This window comes from Orcinus orca, chromosome 16 (genome assembly GCF_937001465.1).
Source record: "Orcinus orca chromosome 16, mOrcOrc1.1, whole genome shotgun sequence".
NCBI lineage: Eukaryota > Metazoa > Chordata > Mammalia > Artiodactyla > Delphinidae > Orcinus > Orcinus orca.
In genome coordinates, this window is record NC_064574.1 from 86939051 (window position 1) to 86959052 (window position 20002).

The 20002-nt window shown below is 60.6% G+C and overlaps 2 protein-coding genes across 17 annotated transcripts in view; one reads left to right on the forward strand and one right to left on the reverse strand.

Annotated features, from left to right (window-relative positions):
• The window catches only part of PSMG3 (proteasome assembly chaperone 3), a 348811-nt gene that overhangs the window by 280705 nt on the left and 48104 nt on the right, over positions 1 to 20002 (forward strand). The gene's annotated exons all lie outside the window — the stretch shown is intronic.
• Positions 1 to 20002, reverse strand: part of ELFN1 (extracellular leucine rich repeat and fibronectin type III domain containing 1) — a 133107-nt gene that overhangs the window by 67039 nt on the left and 46066 nt on the right. For 2 of the 16 annotated variants that reach the window (XM_049699967.1, XM_049699966.1), the window contains 2 exons: positions 16179 to 16344; positions 5367 to 15641 (listed from right to left, as the gene is read on the reverse strand). The gene's annotated coding sequence lies outside the window, so the exon portion shown is untranslated. The remainder of the gene's footprint in view (positions 1 to 5366; positions 15642 to 16178; positions 16345 to 20002) is intronic. The other 14 variants (XM_049699961.1, XM_049699968.1, XM_049699963.1 and 11 more) reach the window with 14 other exon arrangements.

Consider the following 20002-nt stretch of genomic DNA (forward strand, 5'->3'; position numbering starts at 1 on the left):
CAAGCAGCTCGGGCTCAGGAAGGATCCGGTTGGCTTGGGATGGGCCAATGGGGTATGCCAGGGACCGAGCTAGGGCCTGCCTAGAGTTACATCCCGACCTCCTGCTGCTTGCTCCCCAGGCCCGGGGGCTACGCGCCCATCTCTAAGGCGTAGAAGCCAAGGCCAGAGGCCTCAGAGCGCCCTCACCGGCACTGCCCCACCCCCCGGGCAAGTATTGGCTGCTCAGGGTTAGGGCTCTGTGGAGGGGCTCAGAGGCCAACGGGAGGGGCAGGGAGGGTCCAGGCACCCGGGGGATCCGTGAGCCAGCCCCACAGAGAGCAAATCGCTGAGTTGGGGGCACAGGGGATTGGAGGTGGGGCGGAAGGCGGGGCTCCGGGTCCTGGCCACTGAACCCCCCACCCCAAGCGGAGGCTGCACCTTAGGGCTGCGACCTCGTCCGCTGAGTCTCAGCTGGGTCGCCCCTCCCCCGTGGCCGCGCCGATTGGCGGCCTGCGTGTAAGTCATTAATTCTGTTACAGAGACGCCGGCGCCGCCGCGAGGACATCTGTCAGGGACCACATACGGCGCTCCACGCCCCCTAGCCCACCCCCAGACCCAGAGCGGGGGAAAGGATGCGGATCCTACCTCCCCGAGGCTCGCAGATCGCTGGAGCACAGCAAGCGAGCGCTGGAGAGCGTCGGGGTCCCGGAGTTGAAGGAGGGGGCGGGGCCCGCGGCCAGCCCTGGGGACAAAGACACCCCCCCCGCTGCCTGGGGGCTGGGTGTTGCAGACGGGGAGACGGGAACCAGTACCCCGTGTCCCCTGTCCCCCAAATCCTCACATCCACTCAAGCTCCGGTCTGACTGTTGGGGGTGGGTGGACCGGGGGCGGGGGAGGAAATGGAGTCCTCCTGGGCCTTCGGGGTGCGCGCAGGCGACGCTGGAGTGGCGGCCACCAGGACATCGCCTCCTCCCTGCACGTGAGGCTGTAGCTACACCCCAAAACCCTCTCAGGAGCTTCGCGGGTCCCCTTCACTCTCCAGAACCCCGTCGGCTGCTCGCGGCGACCACCGCACTACCCCCGCCGCTCAGATGGGGCGGGTGAATGGGCCGCGCAGCAGTGTGAGCTCGGCAGGAATTCCCGCTCACCGCCGGCAGTCCGGCCCCAGGGATCCCACACCCACCCAGCGCCGGAGGGCTCGGGTGAGGGCTGTGCTAGGATCGCGCCGGTCTGGGCGGTCACAGGCCACACCATGCAGTTTGGGAAGAGAAAAAGTTGGGGGGGGCGACACCCCGAGACCGGAGAGTAAAGAATGAGGGGAGAGGCGGGGGGGCGTGCAGGGAAGAGCGACAGGATGAGGACCATGAGGGTCGGGGGCAGCTCCGGGCCTGGGGTCCCGCCACACCCCACAGCCAAGCCTAGCTTCACGGCTTCCCCGGCGGAGACAGGTGCGGGTTACAGGCGCCTATTAATAGCCCGGAGCCGGCTCCTTCCCGCGAGCATGGCAGCGGCGGGCAGAGCCGGGCGACCGGATTGGGGGGGGGGTCCTGTAACACCCCCTCCAAGGGCTCCAGCGGCGGGGGGCGGAGCAATGCTCCCTCCACGCCGGCTGTGCGAAGGCTAGGCGCCCACAGTCTGCTCCCTGCCCGTCCTCGACTACAAGATGGGGCTCCAGATGGGGGGCAGTCTCCGCGTCAACTTGGGGCGCCGCGGCTACCACTGCTCCCTCGCAGGCAAGACCACCTCCCTACCCCGATCCCTGCCTATCCCGCCCTTCGTGCTCACAGCGCTCAGGAAAGTTTCGGGGTCCCCGCGGCGCCTCCTAGCCCGAGGGGTCCGGAGTCCCGGGCCTTCGGGCCGCGGCGTCGGGGAGGGAAGTTTGTCCAGCCGGGGCTGGGCGACTGCTAACTTCGAGTGCGCCCGCCTCGGAACCCGAGAGCGGGGACGCCCAGGACCGACGGACCCAACGCGCCACAACCAAAGCCCCACCGGCGAGGGGACTCGGCCCCGGCGCGGACGCTCAGGGCACGGCGCGGGGACTGGAGCGGCCCGGGCTGCGAGAGCCGCTGGGGACCCCGCGCCCGCCCCCGCTGCCGCCTGGGAGAGCATCTTCCTTGCCTCCCCCAGGGGCTGGGACCCGCTGGCCCTGCAGCTGCGGTAGAAGCGACCCCCAAGCCGCAGCACCCTCCCCTACACGCCCCTTCCTACCTGGGCCGGGGTGCGGGCCAGGGACCGGAGGCACGGTCACGGGCGAGCGGAGCGCGCGCGCCCAGGTCCCCGGAGCGCGGCGGCGGCGGCGGCGGCGGCTTCCCCTCCTTCCTCCAGCTTTTCCTCCTCCGGCCTCGCTGGCTCCAGACAGATCTCCTCCCCCTCGCGCCCTGCCCGCCACTCCCGGAGCCCGCCGGGCTGGGCTCCGCCTGCGACGGGGAGAGGAGCGGAGCCGGCGGGAGCCGGGCTGCGGCGCTCACTGCGTCAAGCGCGGGGCGAGCGCGGGGCGGCGGCGGGGACAGCGCGTGGCGAGCTCTGGGCCGGCCGGGCAGGCGGGGGAGCGGCGGCTCCGGCTCCGGCTCCGGCTCCGGCGCGGGCGCGGTGGTGGCGGCCGCGGCCGCGCCGAGGTTGTAGCACATTCTTTCCGAGCGTGAGCGAAGGTTTCGTGGAGGAGCCCGAGCGGGGAGGGCTGGAGGAGGGGTGGGGGACGCGGGCGGGGTCGCGCGGCGGTGGCGATCCCTCACGTCGGTGGACTGGGGGTGTCCGGAGGGTGAGGCGGGAGGGAAAGTTGGAGCGTGCTGTGGGGGCGGCGTGGGGAGCCCAGCGGCATCCTCGCCCCCTCCTTCCGGCTCGCTCTGCGCGCCCCCGCCCCGCCCCAGGCCACGTTAGAGCAGAAGCCCCCGAAGGCCTAGGAGTCGGGACACTGGGTGGAGATGGGAGGTGGGCCCCTGGGGCGGAGATGTGCACGCGCGTGCGGGCACTGCCTTGTGCACACACACCCGGGAACCGCGTGAAAGTTGACCCGAAGTCAGACCCTGTGTGGGCGCGCGCGTCCGCGAGTGCAATTGCTCGGCCCGCAGGGGCGCGCGTTTCCGGGATGGGGAGGGCCCTGCACCTGCTGGGGGTCGCGCCCTAAAGGATTTGCCCTCCCCCAGATTGCTGACCCCCACTAACCCTCCCACTGCTCGGCCCCGCCCCCTTTCGGTTAGGGGGAGGGCCGAGGAGGGTGTGTGGGATCAGCCAGGATTCTTCGGATTCCGGAAGGTTCGGTTTAGCGGATTTTCCTCCCACCGATCTCCTTCCCCTACATTCGCCTCCCGAACCCCCGGGGGACTGAAATCTCTCGGTCGGCCTCTAAACAGGGTTCTAACTCCGCAGCGCCCTGGTCTCCCTGAGCCCGCACCCAGCGTCCACACCGCCTCCTGGGGCGGCTCCCGCTCCCCACGGCCGCTGCCCAGCCTGCGGCTTGCGTGTTCGGTGAGAATTCCAAACCAGACTCAAGAGCGCCCCCGCCCGGCACGGCCTGCGCGCCGCTTCCTGAGCCGCTGTGTCGGAGCCCGGGAGCCGGGACGCCGGCGGGCGCGCGGGGCAAGACCCTCCGGGCGCCGCGCCCTGCGCCGCGCCCCTGCCCCGCGTCCTGCCCCGGCCCGGGATGGGAGACAGAGACGGCGGGGTCGACCTGCGCGCCGCGGGGCGCGCGCGGCATAGGGGAGGGGGCTGCTGGAGGGTGAGGGGCGCCCCCCCCCGGGGGGAGGCGCCGGGACAGGCGTGGGAGTGGCGCGTGAGGCTGCGAGCAGCGCGGCCAAAGGCTGGCCAGGCCGAGGATGGGCGCGCTGGGTTCCGGTTCGGGGTCCGGTCCAGCGGCCTCTCCGCAGCCCATAAACTCCGTCCAGCCTGCGGCGCCCGCTGCCGCCCTCCAGCTCCTCCCAACCCCACCCGCGCCTCCACCAGACTCGACGTCTCCGCGGGAGAGCCGAGACCCCAGAGGGGTCCGGGATAGAGGATAGGCCACCACCTTGCCCCTGGACCCTTGCGCCTAGAGGATGACGGTCAATGTCGGAGCCACTGTCTTCTGGCTGTCCTGTCCTTGAGGGGTGCTCAGACCTCCTGGGACCGAGAGGTGGGGGCAGAGGCTGTCTTGGGGGTGGTGTCTCTCTTGCCAAGGGTCCCTACTAGAGGTGCACTGCCCCTCTGTAGCCTAGGCCGGCTCACAGCCCCCGTTCCCACTTTCCCCCCAACTCGCCAGGGCCTTGCAATTCGGTGAGCTGGTTCGCCAGGCGCGGTGCTCCTGCCTTAGGGGAGCACTCCTGCCGGATACCCAGGCCTTTCCTGCTCCAGCATCTTGAGATGTGGAAATATGCCTTTGTTTGCTCTAAGAGGGCAGAGCCTGGCTGCTGCCCCCCAGAAAGGCCAGACCCGCCTCAGGCTAGGAATGGGAGACCCCAGGGCAGACCCGGAGGGAGGAGGGAGGAGGGAGGCCCGTCTCTCTCTGGGCTAAATAAAGGCAGAGGGCTCTCTCTCTGGTATGTCTCCTGTGAGGCAAGATCCCTCCCTCTCTCTCTCCCTCCCTCTCTCTCTCCCCCTCCCTCTCTCTTTCTCCCTCCCTCTTTCATCTCTCAGACACTCCTCTCCTCCTGAGAACCCCCCCCCCGCCCAGCCTCTGTTGTAGACACACTGCACCCACACACCTCATGTCTATAGGCAGCCGCAACCTCACCCACCAGCCCACTCCACCACGAGGCATTATCTGGTCGGGAACGCGGGATACTGCTCCACCCTCACAGAAGCCCAGCTTAAGTTGTAGCTGGTATAGCCTGGCAGCCTGCTCCAAGCACCCCCAAGTCAAATACACCCCAAGTCCACACCTAACACACGTGCACTCGCGCGCGCCCACGTGGAATCCCGAGTCCACACCTAACACACGTGCACTCGCGCGCGCCCACGTGGAATCCCGAGTCCACACCTAACACACGTGCACTCGCGCGCGCCCACGTGGAATCCCGAGTCCACACCTAACACACGTGCACTCACGCGCGCCCACGTGGAATTATAAACTTCACTTCCACGTGTCAAGCGTGTGCTTGCTGCGTGCATCAGTTCAGTTCATCCTCGCGGCCACCCTAGAAATGAGTACTATTAACACCTCCCGCTTCACAGGGAGGCCAGGATTGAACGCTACAGGAACTGGGTCAGCAAGATTCTTTTTATTGTAACAAACCCACTGCCGTACCTGGATGCACCCCAGTGCTCTCTGGGGAGAGGCAAGCTAGGAAGTGAGGGCCCTCGGGCCTGGGGCTGTGGGGCCACCACCTTCCCGAGCTGCTAGGGCCCCCCCCGTGCCTGTGTCCCCCCGCCTCTTTCCTCCGGACACTCTGAGATTCCCCCGGCCAAGTACTCACCACATTGGATTTTCCACCAGACTGTGAACTCAGCAGAGCAGGACAGTCTGACCCACCTCTGAATCCAGGTGCCATACACCCGAGCAGCACAGGAGGGGTGACTGAGCGAGTTTCAGAATAGATGAGGGCCTCACATTTCTCCACACCCCCGTCATGGCTCCTCTCTCCTCTAACGATGGCCTGGCTGGGAGGAGCTGACCCAGGCAGGTCAGTCAGTCACCTGAGAGAACGCAGGGAAAGAGCAGAGGGACACAAGTGGCCGGGATTAATGTGGAGAGGAGCCCTCCCCACCCCCATCCTGGGAGATGGTACCCAGAGAAAAATGGAGACTGTCTCTTCCTGTGCCCAGAACTTCACAGTAACAACAAACAACATAAAACCCAAAAGCCATAAAAGAAGCAATATGTCCAACTTATATCCAAGCAAAGATCCTTTATCCTCATATGTAAAGAGCTCTTACAAATCAATTAAAAAAATATACCCAAGAGGGAAAAAAGTGAGCAGAGATTATGAACAGAAAAGGAAATAAAAATAACACTTATATATACAAAAAGTGCCCAGTCTCACACTTAACAACAGAAATGCAAATTAAAATTACTCTCAAAGATGGTTTTTCATTGATCCAATGGGCAAAGAGTAAAGTTTAATGACACCATGTTGCAATGGTATAGGGAAGCAGGCACTCTTGGAACATCTGAAACAATGTCCAAATTACAAATACATATATCCTTTGGCGCAGCATGTACTTCTAGGAATCTGTCCTCCAGAGACTGCTCACAAACGTGAAGAATGATATATTACTGCATTCAAGGTTATTCACTGAAGCACTCTTTGTAATAGCAGCAGATTGGAAACATCCTAAATATCGGCTGGCGGTGGAGCGCTGGGACACATCCACACGGAGGCACGTGCAGCTGGGTAAGCACAGACTGATTTGAGTCCATCTCCCAGAACGGTCTTCAGGGGAACAAACAAGGAGAGGAACAGTGTATGTAGTACTTTTTTTTTTTTTTTTACGAGTACAAAAAGGGTGTAACAAAATAACATTTTACTTGCTTGTGTGTATTATTTACTGACAATGAAATTCAACCTCCTTAAGAGTACAGTTCCACGAGTTTTGACAAACGTATACATCTGTGTCATCACCACCCCAATCAAGATATTGAAACTTCCATCGCCCCAGAAAATGAGACTTCTCACTGAGTACCCACGTCTGCCATTTGAATTTTGTACAATGTGCATACATTTCCTTTTGTAATACCTTTAAACACAGAAGTTAAAATGAAAAATCGTTTCATATCTGTCATCTCATCTGGTCCCCGCAATAACCCGGGAAGGCAAATCATTCCAGCCCCATTTTACGTATCAGACTGAACTTCGTTCCTGGAATGACAGACTTGCCCCAGAGAGCCGAGTCCGAACCTGAACCCAAGGCTCTCTTGTTTCAACAGATTTATTGAGGGATAATTTACATGCCATACACTTCACCCATTTCAAGCGTGCTAGTCAATGGATTTTAGTGTATTCACAGAGTTGTGCAACCATCTAATTTGAGAGCATTTTTTACCCCAAGAGGAAACCCCAGTACCCGTTAGCAGTCACCCGCATTCTCCACCACCACCTCCAGCCCTAGGCAGCCACCGACCTACTCTCTGTCTCTGTAGATTTGGTTTTTTTGGACACTTCAGATCAATGGAATCGTATGCTCTGTGGTCTTTTGTGACCGGCTAAGTTCACTTAGTGGTGTTGTCTTAGTGGTAAAATGCAGGCGGTTTTGTTGTCGGTTTTTCGGTTTTTTCAGGTATGGAGTTTATCTCAAATCATGTTAACCTGTGATGTAGGCGTTTGGAATAAAAGAGTGGAAGACGAGCTGAATGAGTCTGAGAGAGCATCTGAAGCAGCAGCATTTTACACGCAAGGAAGACGAGGCCCACGAAGTGAGGTTTCTTGCCCAAGTCAAATGTTAGCTGGCAGCAAGTCTACGAGGAAAATTTAGATTCCCTTCTTCCTACTCCACTGCTTCTCCTTCTGACAGATACTTGGCCTACACGGTTTAGAATCCTAGATCCCTCTTCTCCAACTTCTACAGAGATGGCAAGATGTGGAGAGGAAGGGAAAGGGAGGATCCATGCCTGCACCCTTTGACACATGCCTCTGTAGCATCTTGAATTAATCATTCTCTTCCCATTTCCACTGCCATGCCATAGGGCTGGCCCAACGCCTGCCCAGAAGACTTCTGCAGGAACTTCAAAGCTGAGACTCATATATGTTGTGGCATATGTCACAATTTCATTCCTTTTGATTGGCTAATAATATTCCATTGTATGGATGGACCACATTTTATTATCCATTCATTAGCTGATGGACATTTGGGTTGTTTCCGCTTTGGGGGTATTAACGAATATGCTGCCATGAACGTTTACGTAGTTTTTACATTAACATATGTTTTCATTTCTCTTGGGTATATACCAAGGAGTGGAATTGCTGGTCATATGGTAACTCTGTGTTTAACATTTTGAAGAATTCCCAAACTGTTTCCAAAGTGGATGCAACATTTCATATTTCCACCAGCAGTGTGTATGTTTCGACTTCTCCACACCCTCACCACCACTTGTTTTTATGTCTGTTTGATTCTGGCCATCCCAGTGGGTGCGAAAGGGTATCTCACTGTGGTTTTGATTTGCATTTCCCAACGGCTAATAATGCTGAGCATCTTTTCATGAGCTTCTCGGCCTTTGTAAATCTTCTTTGGAGAAATGTCTATTAGGGGCCTTGTCCACAGCCACCAGGCTATCTATCTTTTTATTATTGAGTTGTAAGAGTTCTTTATATATTCTAGACACAAGTTCCTAATTAGATTTATAATTTGCTAATATTTTCTCCCTTCCTATAGGTTGTTTTTTCACTTTCTTGTTGGAATTGTTTGCAGCACAAAAGTTTTTAATTTTGATGAGGTCCAATTTTTTTTTTTCTTTTCGTTGCTTGTGCTTTTGATGTCGTATCTAAGAAGCCCCTGCCTAAGGTGAAGATTTACTCCTATGTTTTCTTCTAAGAGTTTTATAGTTTCAGCCCTTATATTTAGGTCTTTGATCCATTAAGTTATTTTTCAGATGCTGTGAAAAGGGGGTCCAGTTCCATTCTTTGCACGTGTTGTTGGTCCCAGCACCATTTGCTGAAAAGACTGTTCCTTCTCCGTTGAATCATCTTGGCCCCCTTGTCAAAAATAAAGTGACCGTAAATACAAGGGTTTATTTCTGCACCCTCAGCTCCACCCCATAGGTGTATATGTCTCTATCCTTCTGCCAGACCCCTCTGTCCCGTTCCCTGTAGAACCTGACCGTGGGACGTGGGAACCCTCTGCTTCGTTCTTCATCTGCAAGATCGTTTTGACTCTTTGGGGCCCTTTACTCTTGAACTCAGTGCAAGCCCTTGGCTTATCCGTCAGCCTCCCGGGCTGCCTCCAGCACATGTAGGAGCCCTGATAACTCAAGATTACCAACAATGGAATTGCTACCAACAAAGGGCGCACTTTTCAAGCACCTGCTGTACGCCAGTACTTACTGTGTGTAAGTACTTGATGCTCGTTAATTCTTTCATGCCGTGGCGACACTGAGGCACCAGGAGTCCAAGAAACTAGCCCAAGGTCTCACACACACGGTCAGTGAACAGCTACCACGGTCCAGCCGCTTGGCTACAGCACCGGGGCTCTTTCATCGGCTTTCACATGTAATCTTGCCAATTTTCCAACATACAGAAGAGTTGATATAATTTTATAGTGACACCCAAAGGCCCACAGCAGACGCCTGGCCCCACTTACTTTATCACCCTTCTCTCCAGCCCCCAGGAATCAACCACTTTCCCAGCTGGCTGCAGATGTCCATACACGCCACCCCTAAACAGGCAGCGCGCACAGCACAAACTAGACTTCAATGTTCGTTATGGAGTTTTTCATTCTTTGCAGTAAAACTGATAATGAAATGTAGAAACATCAGGGGGACCATCGAATGCTCTAATGTGTGCTCTGCAGCCCAAACCCCCATTGACAGACAGAACATTCGCTCCAAAAATGCCCACGTGCCCCAGCCCCCCGCGCCAGCCTGGCTCTGACTTTTCCCACCGTACGTTGGCTTACTCTCTTCCGGAATTTCATAAACTTGGGGTCATAGAGTATATGCCCTCCCTGGGTCTGGCTCCTTCCACCCCGTCCAAAGGTGTGTGTCCGTTGGCTGCCGTTTCGCTGAGCGGCTCTGAGTCGTTCGCACATCACGGCCGCTCTTCCCCATCGTGGGGCTGGGCGCCTGGAGGCCTCGCAGCGCCACTCCCATGGCGTGTCTTGGTCTGAGGGAGGCAGAGACATCTGCCCAGCCTTCAGACGCCACGCTGCTCCCCCGTGGCCTCAGCTCTGGCCTCTCCTGCTCACCTGCGTGACCTCTGTTCGCACCTGTGTCCCCACCTGCTCCTCGGGGCCAGCTGCACACCGACCGGAGGAAATGGGGGCCATGTCTCCTCCTTGGAAGCCAGAGGCTGCAGAAATGCACGTCTTTGTGGGCATCGCGCGTCTGGGATAAACCACACGATGGGCTGTTGGGTGGAGAAATCAACAGAGTATGAACTGCATAGAAAATTCAATTCCAATTTTGCAAAGAACAAATGTACGTGTGCGTAGAAGTAAGACCTGGCCGAATGATGGTGCTTTTCGTTCTCTTTTTTTTTTTTTTTCCAGAATTGTCCCTCTTGACGATTAGGAATGTGGATTACGACAGCCGGGGCTGTCGGAGCTCGGGCCGCGCTGAGGCACCCTGCCCTCAGGGACCCTGAGACGTCAGGTCTGTGTCCCTGACAGGCGCGGCCCAGGGCCACCATCAAGGAGCAGCCAATGTTTGCAGACCGGATGCGGGCCGGAAGGACAGATGGACGGACAGACAGAGGGGGCCTCACACCTGGGTCGGGTCCATTGCGTCTCCAAGTTCTGGGAACTAGCGGGCCGCCTTTCCCGGGGCTGCAGAGGTGGGGCTAGGACAGCTGTCCCAAAGGGGCTTGCAGCCCCTCGTGCTTTGAGGGCTGGAGCTGGTCTCCTACAGCGTGAGAGGCCGGGGACCACAGCTCCCCGGGGGGGCCGCCAGGTCCCTCCAGGGACTCCAAGATGGAGGGGCCGTCGGAGGCCACAGGTGGGCGTGGCCTTGAACACATGTGGGCCCCGGCCGACAGTGAAAGCGGCAGCAGCACCGGCCCTTCCCCCACTTCTCACGTGAGCCCCTGGGGTCAGGACCAGTCAGAGCAGTGCCACCTTTGGGCAAAGTACTCACAGTAGGTGCTTCGGGACCGAGCCACAGGCGTGCCCTTCCTCACAGGTGGGCCGTCAGCGTGTAGCCCTGCTGCCCTGCTCGGTGGGGACCCCAATGCCCACCCTTCTCCCTGGGAGACCCGCTGCAGCCCAGCCCCGGGGCGCAGGAGCCCGGGGGCAGGAGGGCGGGTCTGGGTTCAGTGGGCACCATCCTAGCGGGCGCTCGTCCCCTTCTGAGGGTGTGGCCTCCTCACCTCCAGGCCTGCGCTTACGCCTGTGCCCCTGCGTGGCATGCTGTCCAGCACGCTGGTCAGCCTGCCCCAGGCCTCTGCCCTTCAGGCCCAGCTTGGGTGTCCTGGGCCGGTTCAGGTGCCCGTGCACGCCCATCACCTGGGCTGGGGTCGTGGTTCCTGGTCGGGGATCACCTTGCAGGAAAGGGCTTGTGCCAGTGCCCCCGAGCCCCAGTGCCCCTCACAGGACTTGAACTGACCTGGCTGGGGGGGGGGGATCCCAGGGGAGGGACAGGCAAGTGGGTCCAGGGAACAGAGGCCAACTCCGCCCCTCCCCCTGGCAGTCTCCATGCCAACCGACCGTCCCATCTCCTGCTTCGGTGTCAGCTGCTCTCCTTTCCCAGAGGGCCCTCTGCCCCCACAGACAGGCCACTTACCCTGAGCCCCCGTCAGGATGGAAAACCAGGCAAAGTAGGAGATCTGGGCCAGGAGGTGCCCTGCTGCAGGGAACGATTGATTGAGTCTCCTCCAGGAATGAGGCCAGCGCCTCCATCCTTCCTGGCCGAGCGCCCTCCCTCTGGCCTGATCCGTGGGTCAGAGGCATGTGGACGAGAGTCCAGGGGGTGGCCTTCCTCACAGCCACCCTGATCCACCCCTTCCTGGGTCCATGTCGACGCCTCTGCAGGGCAGCCTGGGATCTACAGCTGCAGGCCTCAGATCCCTCCAGGCTGCCCAGCCCCTGGGCCTCCATTAAAGCACCAACTAGTGTGGGAGGTGGCCCTCCACCACCTCCTTGCAGGACAACGTGCCCCCCCGCTCAATTACTTTTGAGAAAAATACACACGGCCCTTGTGTTACTGTCCTTTCTTCTCCCACTCAAGCCTCCTGGCCCAGTGGGGCATCAGGATGTGCTTGATTTCCTCCAGTGTCAGGGAGCTCACTACTCAGCCCTGGTAGCTGCTGGTTTATGCACCTACATGTCCCACCTGGCTCTGTCTTGAGAAGAGCTGAGCACCCCGTCCTGCCCCAGACAGGGCGGCTCCTCGGGCCATCTCAGGGCAGCCTGTGGTGGGCCCACCTCTGAGGGCTCCTGGCCTCAGCTCGGTCCTCGGCCCAGCCCTGCCTGCCCCCTCCCACGTGACCTCCACCCACACCTCCTCGCCTCCCCTGCATCTCTGCAAAGGTGTCCCCAGCTCTCCTGGCTGTGCAGCCACCAGTGCCCCCTGGAGCTGACCTCTCGGGAGTCTGGGCTTCGCGGGCTAATGGGCAGCAGCCCGGGACAGGCTGTGATGGACACCAGCAGGGCAGGGACCCAGCTGTGTGATGTACTGTCAAGTGGGCAGCAGATAAAACGCCTACCCAGTGCGACAGAAGCAAGATATAAAAAGCCTCCACGGCGCCTTTTTATTGACTAGAAATCTTGTCCTTCATGTCCCATCATCTCCCGGGCTAACAGGCCACACTGAAGCTGGAGGGAAGTCGGTGTCCTGGCCGCAGGGAGACGCGGGCTCCCAGGGCGCCCGACACAGCCTGGGGCCCCCAGTCGTCCCCCAGCATCAGTGAACCCCTCCCAGGACTGTCTGACGTGGCGGGTCACCGTCCCCCATGCACTTTCTCCCCCTTCTCGTCGGGGGTCCGGCAGGACACGATCACCCCTCGCGGAGGCTGCGGGTGGCAAGGGACTTGCCCAAAGCAGAACTGGTCCCAGTTCCGCAGCATCAGTAGAAGCGCAGGTTCTGGGGCCGCCCACCACCGGCATGCAAGGAGGACGTGCGCCCATCTTGCAGCTGGGGCTAAGTCCCGGGATGGGGGGATTTACCCTGCATCCCTGCAAGTCAGAGGCAATGCTGGGCTGGGACCCAAGGCTATGGGGCCCCAGAGGCCCAGGGAGCCCCCGGGGGGGATCAAGCCAGGGTCTAGAGCATCTGCAGATGGCTGTGGAGCTCCAACCGGACCAACACCCAGAGCACAAGCTTCCCCGGCACCAGGGGTCTGCGGGCCCCAAGGCCCTCACGAGGCCAGCAGGGCGGAGATGGAAGACAGGCTCCTTCTGAGGCAGGTTATGCCCCGCAGGCTAGAGGCCAGCAGGGAGAGGGCTCAGGAGGCGGCCACAGCCCGGAGCTGGCTCCTGGGGGTCCTGTGCCTGCCCGAGCCCCGGGCCGGGGTCTCCAGCAGCCCCCCGTTCCTGTCCTGTGCAGGCCCCTCTCCTAGTCCCCTCAGGCAGGTGGCAGCTGCAAGACCGCTGCTCCACGCCCGGCCCAGCACCCCAGGGACCGCGCGAGCCAGAAATGTCTGTGGCTCAAAGGAGGCCGGGAGGCACGCTGATCTAAATGAAGGGCCGTCTCTTCCTTCCAGAAGAGCTGGGCCCGTGGCACCTCCGAGGAGCCTGGAGCTGGCTGGCCAGTCGCGGCATGCGGAGCTAGTAATTAATAAAAATGAGTAATGATGGACCATCTGTCCCAGCCTGTGCTCCATGGCGGGGCCACGCCGAGCCTTCATTAGGCATTCCTCGGCTGTGTCCCCACAGATGTTGACAGTGGCCGTGGGGCTCCTGTGGGAAGACTGAGTTGAATAAATTTAGGCAAACAGCACGGAGAAGGCTGGGTCTCGGTGAAGGAACTCATGCGGGGTCAGCCTGAGTGAGACCCATGGGCAGAGGCCCGCCGTCTGTCCTCCACCCGGGAAGGTGGGACGGGGCGCAGACTGCACGTGGGTGGGGGCCTGGCCTCACCTGCTCCCTGCACGACCTTGGGCGAGCGCCGGACCACTCCGAGCCTCCACTCCAGGCTGCAGGGAGCAGGGCAGGGCCCCAGGACGGGGGTCAGAGTGTGTGTTGGAAGCACGGGGATCAGGGATCAGGACCCCCAGAGCCTTTAGTTTGCTCACGTGCAAAGGAGGCCGCTGTCCGTGGAGTCTAGTTGGTGACCAGTGGACAGAAAGGGCCTCGTGTCTTAGAACTCTTGGAAGGTGCTGGTCAGGGCTTACTCTCCTCGACAAGCTGGCCACCGCTGTGCTCCTGCCAGAGACCCTCAGCCCTGGAAAAGGCCTGCGGGCCAGGAGCTGCTCCTTGCCCTGGGGGAGTCCATCAGCAGGAGACGGGGCTGGGCGCCCTGGATGCCCACGGCTTGCAGCCCAGGGAGAGTCAGACAAGCAAAGAGGGAGCTGCAGGGAAACCGGGGTTCAGCATGGGCGGAGGTGCCGGGAGAGGAAGCACCCCCAGAGGTCTGGGGTGGCAGGGAGCCTGGGCAGACGCAGAGGCAGGGTTTGCCCTCTTGGAATCCCAAAGCTTTGGGCTCTGCGGTGTGTCACGGCTCCCCAGGCTGGCTCCTCTCCGGACAAGTGGCCAAATGCCCCAGGGTGGGGCCCTCCCACGCAGGGAAGGGTAGCTGGCCTTGAAAACAGCGGGAAGAGGCATGCACAGAGAGGGACACTGAGATGCAGAGCCAGGCGGCCTGCCCAAGGCCACGCAGCGAGAGCAGTGCAGCCTGACTCCCTCCAGGCAGAGGGAAGCCCCAGCTCACCCTGACCCTGACCTCGAAGGTTTTCCCGCCCCTTTCCCCACCCCCTCCGCAGCCTCCAGATCTGAACTCTCCTGCCGTATCTCTGCCCCTCGTCCCCTATTTCCCTCCAGTGTCTCTACTGCATTGTGAGGGTGACTCTCTCAAGATGGACCTCATCTTAGAGGTAAACACTCCGGTCTCCCCTGCGGACACGGGTATTGAACACGGACCACAGCAGAGGATCTCTGCCTGCTCAGCAGCTCTTCGCGTTTGCTGTCCTGTCAGCTGACCCCACCCCTCCTGGTGAGTGCACCCACCCACCTGTGTCTCCCCAGTCCCAAGGGACAGCTAGCTGAGCAGGCCCTGGCCGCAGGCCCGTGACATCGGACCCCAGGCGTCTCTGGTTACCCACCTGGGTAACCCAAAGTCTGCCTGGCTCACCCCCAGAGAACCCAAGCCCCCAGCTTTGTCCCCACACAATGGAGCACCCGCCCAGAAAGTGGAATCAGAGGATGTGTTTGTTCCAGGGGCAGTCAGCCTGGCCGGACCCTCGGTGCCCATGGAGGTCAGAAGGGAAACTGAGGCCCAGGGGAAGCCAGCCCTCCCATGCAGAATGGGGTCAGAGTGGAGACAGGAACCCAGACCCCCTGGGCACCAGGCCAGGGGTCTTTCCCACCCGGGGTCTCCTGCCAGCCTCACTGCAATGCAGGTACAGCCCCCTTAGGCAGGGGTCAAGGAGAGAAGAGGGTGCAGGGAGCCTGGAGAGCTATGGAGGTGCTCAAGGGCAAGGGGGTAGAGAGGAGCGCGTCATTACCCGCGTGAGTATTCATGAGTGCCATGAATATTCATAGCAACTCCTACCACTGATAAGGGAGAAGCTGGGCTGGGAGGGAGAATCCATTACTCACTTGTCTGGCCAACCTGGGGCCAGAACCTGGGCAGTGGCCCTGGGCCTTGCGGCCCATCCACCAGCAGGCCCAACAGGGACCCCTCTCCAAAGGTTGACAAGGAGCAGGGGCCAGCGAGGGCCTGGCCAGGGTGAGAGGGCCACATGGCCTCTCCCTGCCATGGGCGTGGGCTCCCGGGCCCAGCAGCTAGTCACGGACGCCTGGGCGTGGCAGGCGGGGACGGGGGGGGGGGGGGGGGAGAGTGGCCGGGAGCTGGGTGCCTCAAGATGGGTCTGGCTCCTCCAGGTAATTGGCAAGCAGCCAGAAGGAGCTGGGAAGAGGCTGCAGCTGCTGGAAACAGGATCGCCTGGGGGCTGATGAGGACAAGACTAATGTCAGGGGTGGAGGGAGCCCAGAGAAGGAAAGCGAGGACGGCTCAGAGAGGGTCAGTAACTCGCCCGAGGTCACACAGCAAAACCATGAGGCAGTCCAGGGCTCCATTCTGTGAGTGTACAAGTGTGGGTGGGGGCTCTGGTATGCAGGAGGGTGACACCTGAGCTGGTTCCTACCCCAGGACAGGTGTGTGATTCTTCCCGCACTTAGTAGGCCCTCAATTTGTATATATCCAATGAATGACTGATCCACAGCTCCACGTGCGTCTGTATTTTAAAGGGAGAACCGAGTCTCAGAGGAAGGGCCCCGTCCCAGGTCATGCTGGAGGGCACTATGGGTCAGCCCCTGTCTCACTGGGTTATGCCTGCAGGTTAGACACGGATCTTTGTGGAAAACCACCATCTTTGGCGATCCTGAGCCTTTAGGAGCGGGGAAGACTCCGCTAGCAGCCCCGTCTCTCTGTGACCTCAATCCCTTCTAATACACGGAGCTGAGAAAGGTGTGCAGGTCATACTCACCTGGAGGAAAACAGAAGACTCAGGAGAACAAGGGCGTTGAGAGCGGAGGGCGGCAGGGCTGGGCTGAGACAGGACAGGGCAGGTGGATAGGAGGGTCCCAAGGCCAAGGGAGGCCTGAGTCTCTGGAGCAAATCCCGAGGCTGGAAGGGTGAGCACACACGTCCATCTGCATGGTGACAAAGCAGGCAGGACACCATGTTGATAGGAAATCAAATGAGGAGGCTGACAGTTTGTGGGGGACTAAAATAATCATAAATGATGGTTTTTATTAAAAAGTATCACCGGGAAAATGTAGGCTTATTCCAGAAGCCCAAAAAGAGCCCAAAATATAATAAGGGGGAAGAGGGGAGATGGGGAATGGAAAATTAAAATCATGAAAATAGCCCAAGAAAATCTTCTGATATCTGCTGGCGGTGGCGGGAGGGAAGGACGGAAGGAAGAAGGAAGGGAGGGTGTCATGTAGTGTGAAGTGATAAACATTATTCTGCAGCCGAAACAGCACAAGGGCGGGAGGAAGAGGGACAGATAATCTATCACGGAGGCATGACGGATGTTCCTGCTGCGGACAAGGGGGCCAGGCCAGCCGCGGGCCCAGCAGGAGCCCAGGTCCCCGGGAGAGTGGGGACAGCCTCTGGTGGCCCTGGGCAGCCTAAGTTACACGGTGTCTGGGCTTGAAGGGCCTGGGGCTCGTGGAATCCAATCTGGATGAGAGAAGGGAAACAGGCCCAGAGAGGGGAGGCCGGGGCCCAGAGTCACACAGCAATCCAGGGTCAGGGAGAGGCAGGAACATGGGCCTCCCTGGGGACAGGGGAGGTGGGGACGGAGCAGCAGCTGGACCCCCAGATCCAGGCCTCCCTCAGGGAGGAGTCGGGAGACCTCGCTACCTCCTACCAGCTCCTGCCAAGCCGGCGGCCGCAGCAGCCCCCCATCCCCACAGGGGTGCGGGCTGGGGATCCAGTCTGGGTGTGAATCCCGAGTCAGCCACTCCCCCCAGGAAAGTCCCCCGGCGCACAAGTCCCGTCAGGATGTGGAAGGTGGCCGGCGCGCAGTGCCGGGCACAGGGCAGGGGTCCCCTCTACATCCACGGCTGGCCCGGGAGCTTCTGGTGCCATGTCACTCAGGGGGCTCTACCTGGGGTTCCCTCCTGTGAAGCAGAGGATGCTAACCCCTGACATGTCTAAAGACAAAAAAAAGAGAACCCAGAATCTCTCAGGTCGGTGGCCATCTACCCTGTCTTTGCGTGGAATCAGAAAAAATCGACTTGCAAGCTCTGGCTAAGGTGGCAGGGTGGCAGGAAGGAGCGACGTGGCCCGGGCTCGGGGGCGTCCGGGCCTATTGAACCCCTCTGGGCCTTGGGAGACGGGAAGCAGTCGGAACATCACCTCCCTCCCTGCCAGGGGCTGCGGGGGCAGCTGGTCAGCCAGCACCAGGACGGGCAGGCGACGGGGGCGGTCCAGCCAGCCCCACCCTGGGCCACCCGGCTCAGCGGCACACCTGAGACCCCTGCACGGCAGGTGGGGAGAGACAGGAAGACGGGAAGGTGGAGGCTAGGCCCGGAGAAGCAAGGAGAGAGCCAGAGGCAGAGACGCCAGGACCCCTCCCCAGACTCCACCTCCCAGGACCCCTGCCCTCCCAGGGTCCCTCCGGGCGCCGCTGTCCTCCCACCCCTGGGCCCCCTGCCTCCCTGGGCAGGGTGCTCCTCGGTACATCCTCCCCGCACCCCTCTGCTCTCTAATTAAAGGCGATCTCAACCCCCTTTCTGGAAAGTTTGGGACGAATAGGAGCAAACCCCCTCCGCAGCCTCTGGGCCACTTTGAGCAGAGCTGGGGGGAGAGGCCACGACCCCTCTCCGCTTGGGAGGGAAGCAGCCTAGGTTTTGATGCTCTGGGAACCCCACTTCCCACCCACAGTCCTCTCCCTCTGCTGCAGGAGAAAGGGTTTGGGGTCCATGCCGACCAAGGGATGCAGGGCGGGGAGCTGTGCGGCAGTCACAGCCTTGGGCTCCTCCAGGAAACGCGGCCGGGGGGGGGTCAGAACCGGCCCCTCAGGGGCTGTGAGGACAGGACGGAACTGCCCGCCCGACCACCACGGCCAGGACCTGCCTGCTGCGGGGAGCTGTCGGGGACCCCAAGGAGAGAAGTGTCCCAGACACCCCCCTTCAGCCACCCTGGGTCTATGTGGGCCCCCTGATGGGAGGGTGCAGGGCACCCAAGTCCCCCAGCCAGGTCTCGGGACCCCAAGTCCAGGATCCTTTCGGGGCTTGGGGATTCACGAGGCAGTTGTCTCCTAGGGCCCAACCCCGCGGGGCTGCGCCCATCCCCTGCTGGCTGCAGAAGTCTCCGTGGGGTCTGCAGGGAGGGCCCATGCTCGGAGGCTGCAAAGGGGGCCTGGAAGGGCGCTGACCATGACCGCGACCAGCAGCATCTCCTGGGCGCTTTGCAAGCATGGGGGCGTGACTGCCTGAAGGGTTCCGGGTGGGGTTTTGGTTTCTTGAGGAAGTTGAGGTGGATTTCCACACGACTAAGTTTTCCCTCTGAAATTGGTTAAAGGCCTTCCTGGGTTCGGGAAACAGGGAGGCGAAGGAGGAAGGAGACAGAACCAGGCCCTGGGAATGAGGCCCAGACAGCAAGCGAGGCCAAGGAGGTGGGCGCCCTGCTCAGAGGAGCTGACAGGCTGCGCCAGCCCAGCTGTCACAGCTCCTGAGCCCCTGCGTCCAGGACGCTGGAGAAAACCGCTGCGATCGAGCCATCAGCCACCGGCGGCCTGGGCCTCTCCGCTCAAGCGCTGGAGGAATTTTTCAACAGATGCAAATGACTTTCTTGGGGGGAGGGGAGCAAAGCTTCCTTCCCCGCCAGAGATGCCCGGAATCCTGAACTGGCCCTGGGCCCCGGCACGGCCCTCACACGCCTCTCCCCATGGCTGGGGGCCACCCCAGTGCCAGCCCCCACCCTGGGCCCCATCCACCTAACCCAGGAACGCCAGGGCAGACAAGGCAACGACCACCGGAAGGATGCAGAGGAGGGAAGCTGGCCCGCAGTGCACGATGGGCCTCCTCGTCCTGAGCAGAGGTGGCGGCCCGGGAGGCAGCTCCCCCGCCCCCGTCCCCACCACAGACCAGGGTGGATCTGCAGCCAGGACCCCGGCACCCCTCGCCCGGCTCCCCGCCCCCCTCCACGTGACACCGAAGCCCCCCCCATGCCTAACATTGCCCGAGGGTCGATTAGGACGTCTGGAGTTGATTAGACTCTGACACTGATGAAGCCCAGAGGTAATTAGTGAGAGAAAAAAAGTTCTGATTAGTCCTCAGCATAATTCTCTCCAATTATTCAAAGTTCATGCCTGCAGGGGGTGGAATATCTCCAGGAATATTTATTTATATCCCGAGCTTTTTCATCAACTTTGTGAATCTAGTTAATAATCACCAGGACTGAACTTGTTAACCTGGAGACTTCGATGGGGCCGAGCTGGTCTGACGCTCAGAGGCTCAGCAAGGGACACTGGGGCCTGTCTTTTCTCCGCCGGAAGAAGCCTGGGGTCGCCACCGACATGTGTCGCTTGGGGCTCACCTGGAGCTTGTGGGGAGCAGGGTCGGTGGCGGGCCCTTCCTGTGGGTAGGAAAGTGGGAGGAGGTAGGAGCGGCCACGCGCCCAGGGCCACGGGAGGTGGCCTGTCCTGGGGACGAGCTCTGGGTGGAGGCTAACGTGGGGTGTTGGCCATCTGCCGCCCCAGGCCCGGCCCGCCCTGCTCTCCCTGGGTGCCCGGGACTGCAGCCGGTCTTCACCCCTGCACAGCGCAAGCTTTGCCAAGCTGTGCACACCCCCAGT